Raw genomic sequence first — 6,000 nt, 5'->3', positions numbered from 1 at the left:
CCAAGTTTACTAGCTGCAAAGTTTAAAGATGGTTTCATTATAGTTCATTTACAAGAAAAGGTATGTATTTGACTATAATGATCTTTTTTGGTCAAATAAGTACTTTGATATTTTTTCCTTATGCATTACCGAAGATACTTTAAAATTGAAATTAAAGTATAAAGTATTTTTTTATGACTGATTCAAATACGTGGATTGTTGACAAACTATTTTTTTTTATTTTAGGTAACTTTTGCATCTTCCAAAGCATACTCAAGTGTGAAAAGATAACAACAGATTTCTTGTCGCACACCTTTTGGCTGCAGCATGCAATAGTTAATCATTTCCAAAACATTCAATGCTCTCTCGTGGTCTTCTCACACCATTTTTTTTATTATTTAGGATTATTATTTTATGAGTTGTATTTTGCTATTTTAATTTTAATATAAGAAATATAATTATTAACATTTGACATTTGTTATTTACTATTTAATAATAATGTATAATAATATATTACATGATTCAATTTAACTTAATTTAATTCAATTATATGTAAACACTTTTTTTTGGATGCAATAATGATATATGCAAAGAAATAATGTATGCAATAGAGATGTATATCCGAAATAATGTTCAATCTTTTAGAATCCTACAGAATATTTGAGATTAGAAATTATCACTATAAATAGCATAAAGTAAATATTTTTTCAATACCAAAAAAACATACTTATTTTTTTCAATAATATTATTTGTATACTAATAATCATAATAATAATAGTAACGATTAATAACAATAACCAATAGTGCTGATAACAAACATTTTAAGATTAACAAATAAACATATATTTATACTTATCAATGTTAGTGATCGAAGATTTATATTTATTATATAATCAGTTAATCTTTATTATATAATTATTTAAATACAAATATTGAGCTTCAAATTTGTTTGACTTATATAGTGATATTTATTTCTTTAATTGATTTTGGAAAAATTCAAAACTCAGTTTTTGATAGTTTAATAAACTAAAAAGTTTGTTTTTAGGATTTGAAATTAGCATTTTGTATTATTTGGTGACATTTTAATCTTTTATTTATTTTTATTTAGGCATTTTTATTTTAATTTTTTTATTAAAATTATTAATTGAATTTGTATTTCAATAATTCAAAAGTCCAATTTCAATTTATATTGGTAACTGAAAAGTCCAACTACATGCCAAACCCTCACATCTTGGTAAGTGTAGTCCGCATTTAATTGTTATGTTAACTCATTCCTTCTTCATGCTTTGGAGGAAGGCATAGATTTTCTCTTTTTTCAAGGTTGAGTGTAACGAAATTAGCATCCACATCAAAGGTTTTTACAATAAGTTGTAATTGGAAAATGTGATATTTTTTTTTAAAATTTTCCAGATTATGAAAATATGTGTTTGAAGTACTTTGCTTAATGATTAATGCTCAAACATCTTTAATGAAAATTAATTAATAATTGGGACTTTAATCTTATTCTCACCAAGCATTAATTCACACAACATTAATTGTCACTAGAAGCAATTCATTTTTTATGGTCTTAATGCATTGAAGCATATCAACAGGCAGATCCACAATAAACAAGGAAATTTTGCGTATTTATAATGCATTATTATTATTATTATTTATGAAGACCAACAGTTTTGTGGGATCAAATGCCCATTTTGAAATTCTCAAATCATAAAGTTTGTTGTGAAAGTGCCAATGAAAAAGTTTTCACATTGTAAAACTTCTTTGTCTTAGCACTAGAATGCAATGAACAATAAAAATTTTCTTTCTACAAAATATTTGTATTGGATGGACATCCCTAAAATAATAAAATTTATTATTTTTGGTAAATCTATCATCTTAGCATTTGTTTTTTTATCTTTCACAAATCCACAAATACATAATGTGTCATTTTCGTTGTATTGTTGTCTTTCAACATTTCTTCTTCCTCATTTCATGTAAGATCCAAAATACTATATGCGACAATGATGTTAGTAAAAGTTTAGTTGATGTTGCCAACTTTCAAAATAAAAAATCAAGTTTCAATGATGTTATCCAATTTTCCTTCTAGCCAAGTAATAGAAATCTACTTTGCATCTTCAAAAAAGACATAAAAATAATTCTTGCATAATTTCAACTATCTTCTTCAATAGTAAAGATCTATTTTTCATCTTCCCAAAAAAATTAATTGAGCTTGCCAACACCACTACTACAAAGTTTTTCGTTTTCCAAGATTACCTTCACCAACTTTTAACCTTCTTTTTCCAACACTTATCTTCTCACTCATCAAAGTCAATTTTTTTTCTTCTAACAATTAACTTTTCATCTTCTTCTTTGAACAAAGAAATTAATATTTTGGGTTTTGGTGTCATAATGCATTACAAACACACATCTTTCAATTATGTGAGCATCAATTATCAACATGAGCAATTATACTTTGTGGGACTTAATGCACTGCTAAATTCTAATACGTCCCAAGTTTGAAGTTTTAATTGAATTTATCTTATATTTAATAAAAGTTTTGGAAATAGTATTGTTTAATTAATTTCACTTCAAAAAAATTTCCTGTTTGATTGTTAACAATGAGGTATCCTTAATGATATGTGGAAGAAATTCTAGAGGAGAATTTACAATCATTTTTGTTTCCTATTTTTGTTATAATTTTGTTTCATTTCATTATTTCTTATAAAAAAATAACTTTTCTCTACAATTTTTTGTTATATATTCAAAGATATGGACTTCAAAATTAAAGCATAAAGAAATTGAAAAAAAAAATAATTATGATTTTAAACCAACAAATATTTTGTGGCGAGATTTTGGAAGAAATTTTGTCTTTGGGTGAAATGTAGCTACATTCAAGCAACACTTAAGATAGTTCTCTAAAATTTTGAACAAAAATTAAATTTATATTAAATTAGGATTTAAAAAATACATTAATAGTTATTTTTTTATGACTTCAAATATATTTTTCTTACATCAAATAAATTTTTAGAAAATTTAGAATTTTTATCTGTTTCTTTCCTAAAAAAACTTAAATTTTATTATATTAGGTTTCTAAAAACAAATATTCAAATATTTTTTTTTACGTAAAAAAATCTTTAAGTTAATTATTATATTAAAAATCTTATTATTTATGATATTCTTTTAGGAAATAATCTAAGCTTCTACATTAATTTTATAATTTCTTTAATATTTTATTATATATATTTATATATTTATATGTATTCATGTTTTATTTTTTTATATTCGGATTTTATTACGTTAGTATAAGTTTGCAATTTTTATATTATTTTTCGTAAACAAAAGATGTTATAATATTTTTTTCTATATAAGATTATTCAATTGCATATTTTAAATACATTGTATTTCCATATATTGTATAAATATAAGTTTCCCTCATTTTATATATTTTAAAAAATACATCTAATTAAATCTATGTGATTTTTTTATTACAATTTATTGTATAGCTAAAATTAAGGAGGCCGAATTTATTGTTTCATTCCATGTACCCTGTGTAAAATAACTTTTTAATACTCAAATCAAACACATACTTAAATGTGTAAAACAATTCATCTAAACATTATTAAATTCAAAAAAATTAAGTTTACAATCATTATTATTGTTCTGCCGACAATCATTCTATTTATAATAAGACCAATCCTTCTACCACTACTAACATTCATGAAACAAACCAAGAGATCCAAAATCGATTCAAAAAAATAAATATTATAAAGGGGTTAATGGAAACTCAACTGATCAAATCATGGAACCCGGCTAAAAATCGACTTATCTTATCTGTATTAGTAAGGAGACACAATTTTAGATTTTTTTTTAAACTATAACGTCTGGATGAACACTTCTTCCTCGAAAACATCAAAACATTGTACTGATGAATTCTATATATATATATTAAAAAAATCTGAAAGAGAAAAAAATTGTAAGAAAAAAATGTTTTTCCAAATATATTAATAATTATATTAAACATAACTTTAAAAGACGTAGATTTCAATATAATTTATGTTTATAAATTCAGTTCAGGTATATTATATTATTAATAATATAATTCATTGTTATATATAATATTATTATAAAATAATATTATCTATTTTTAATTAATTTGTTATAAAAAATAACTGCAATTAATTATTTAATTTTTTTTCATATTATTAAACTTTTTATTAAATATTCTATTTATAAGTATACATGATTATATATTTGGAGAAAATTATATGAAAGAAATTAATTATATTGAAATAATAATAACTATTTGTATTATTATTAGTATTTTATTAAAATTAGTAGTTATTAATTAACTTATATATTTTTTACACAAATCTCATAATTATTTTCATAAAAACATTTAATTGCTAAATATTTTTGTGAGTAAAAGTTAAACGAATATTTATGCCATTAGTATATTTTAATTACTAAAAAGGATAAATATTAACATTAAATAAAGAATATTAGTTATAAATTTAATATAATTAAGTGTTTATTAAATTTAACTTTTGGATACAAACATTTACATTACTATCTCATTTATAATTTTTATTTTAAAAACTTTAGATATTTGAAAAAGTAATCATCATTTTTATATAATTTAAATTATACAAGTTTTTTTTACTAAAAATATAAATCAAGACGTATAAATTTAAAAAAAAAATCAAGTTATATAGTTTTATTTAATTTTTTAATATATATAATGATTACGCATGTAACAATATTAAATATAATGAAAATTTTAAATTCTAATTTTAGTGTTTTTATTCAATCATTTTAAATAAAAAAAAATACATTTTAAAATATCTCATGCGTTTTGATATAAGAACTAGTATATATATATATATATATATATATATATATATATATATTATATATATATATATATATATATATATATATATATATATATATATATATATATATATATATATATATATATATATATATATATATATATATATATATATATATATATATATATATAATATTAAAAAAAGTAAAACTCAAACCTAAATTGTTATTCTTTTAATTTATTATTGTATCTTTTAGTTTATTGTTATTGTCTTGAATCCGCTACTTTCGGACTTCACACTATTTAATTGTTCATCATTTTCACGGTTCTAATTTCTATCTCTTATCTTTTTCCTTCACTTTCACTTCATGAGGGTACAAATTTTGGTAGAGAAAGTAAGAGACCTAGGTTTGGGATCATTTTACAAAAATTGGTATAAAAGAAGGTAAAAAAAAGGCAAAATGTAATGCATGTGGTGCAGAGTATGTTTCTGGTGGTTCAAATATAGGGACCTCAACAATGTTACGTCATTTGTCAAAGTGTACGGTCCTAAAGAAATTAAAAGACAATGACGTGGGAAAAAAAATGATAATTGATCATACTGGAAAATTAAGATCTAGGGAAATTGACCAAAAAGTTGTAGATGACCTTATTTCAATGGCTATTATTCAACATGGGCTTCCATATAATTTTGTTGAGTATAAGTGGATTAAAGAATTGCTTGTATATCTAAATTCAGATAAGAGTTCCAAGTAGGAATTCAACTGTGTCTAATATTTCAAAGAAATTTTATGAACACAAAGAGAGGGTGAAACTCGCAATGCGTAAATCTCATAGCCGAATTTGTTTAACATTTAATTGTTGAACTTCTATAAATCAAGAAGGGTTTATTTATTTGACTGCTCATTTTGTTGATCTGAGTTGGAGGTTGAAGAGTAAGATTATTACTTTTTGTAAAATGGAACCTCCATATACGGGTCATGATTGGGCACAAAATTTTTTTGCTTTGTTGCTTGATTGGGGAATAGATAGGAAGATTTTTTCTATCACATTAGACAATGCTAGTGTCAATGAGGTGTTGCAAAAAATTTTGCGTGAGCAATTGAGTTTGCAAAATAGTTTGATATGTAATGGTGATTACTTTCATGTAAGGTGTAGTGAACATGTCTTGAATATTATTGTGCAAGAGGGATTAAGGGTGGCTTCTGATG

At 22.6% G+C, this 6,000-nt stretch overlaps 1 long non-coding RNA gene across 1 annotated transcript in view; it reads left to right on the top strand.

Annotated features, from left to right (window-relative positions):
• Nucleotides 1–356, top strand: part of LOC114166018 — an 858-nt gene extending 502 nt beyond the window's left edge. Inside the window, exons 2-3 of the long non-coding RNA XR_003599831.1 lie at nucleotides 1–60; nucleotides 226–356. The exon at nucleotides 1–60 is cut by the window's left edge and continues 24 nt beyond it. This is a non-coding gene — a long non-coding RNA (uncharacterized LOC114166018). The remainder of the gene's footprint in view (nucleotides 61–225) is intronic.
• Nucleotides 357–6,000: the final 5,644 nt, after the last annotated feature.

Source organism: Vigna unguiculata, chromosome 10, assembly GCF_004118075.2.
Source record: "Vigna unguiculata cultivar IT97K-499-35 chromosome 10, ASM411807v1, whole genome shotgun sequence".
NCBI lineage: Eukaryota > Viridiplantae > Streptophyta > Magnoliopsida > Fabales > Fabaceae > Vigna > Vigna unguiculata.
Note: the sequence above shows the minus strand (reverse complement) of the source record. Positions and strands in the feature narration are given on the sequence as shown.